Below are 1,048 nucleotides of genomic sequence, written 5' to 3' on the forward strand. Positions count from 1 at the left end.
ATGTCTACTTTCCAACGCAATTGAGAGGGCGCCAATTGGGTTTCTGTAGCTCCAGAAAATTCATTTCGAGTGAAGAGAGGTCAGAATCCAACAACATATGCAGTCATTTTTCAGCCTCTGAATCAGATTTTTGCTCAGGTCCCTCAATTTTAGCCAGAAAATACCTGAAATCATAGAAAATACACAAACTCATAGTAAAGTCCAGAAAAGTGAATTTTAAATAAAAACTAATAAAAATATAATAAAAGCTAACTAAAACATACTAAAAATATACTAAAAACAATGCCAAAAAGCGTATAAATTATCCGCTCATCACAAAACCAAACTTAAATTGTTGCTTGTCCCCAAGCAACTGAAAATCAAATAGGATAAAAAGAAGAGAATATACCATAGACTCCAAATTATCAATGAAACTTAGCTCCAATTAGATGAGCGGGACTAGTAGTCTTTTGCCTCTGAACAGTTTTGGCATCTCACTTTATCCTTTGAAGTTCAGAATGATTGGCATCTATAGGAACTCAGAATTCAGATAGTGTTATTGATTCTCCTAGTTAAGTATGTTGATTCTTGAACATAGCTACTTTATGAGTCTTGGTCGTGGCCCAAAGTACTCTGTTTTCCAGAATTACCACCGGATACATCCATGCCACAGACACATAACTGGGTGAACCTTTTCAGATTGTGACTCAGCTTTGCTAGAGTCCCCAATTAGAGGTGTCCAGGGTTCCTAAGCACACTCTTTTTGCTTTGGATCACGACTTTAACCGCTCAGTCTCAAGTTTTCACTTGACACCTTCACGCCACAAGCACATGGTTAGGGACAACTTGGTTTAGCCGCTTAGACCAGGATTTTATTCTTGTGGGCCCTCCTATCCACTGATGCTCAAAGCCTTGGATCCTTATTTTTACCCTTGCCTTTTGGTTTAAAGGGCTATTGGTTTTTTCTGCTTGCTTTTTTTTCTTTTTTTTCTCTTTTTTTCCCTTTTTTTTGAATATTCACTGCTTTTTCTTGCTTCAAGAATCAATTTGATGATTTTTCAGATCCTCA

Source organism: Arachis duranensis, chromosome 1 (genome assembly GCF_000817695.3).
Source record: "Arachis duranensis cultivar V14167 chromosome 1, aradu.V14167.gnm2.J7QH, whole genome shotgun sequence".
Classification (NCBI taxonomy): Eukaryota; Viridiplantae; Streptophyta; class Magnoliopsida; order Fabales; family Fabaceae; genus Arachis; species Arachis duranensis.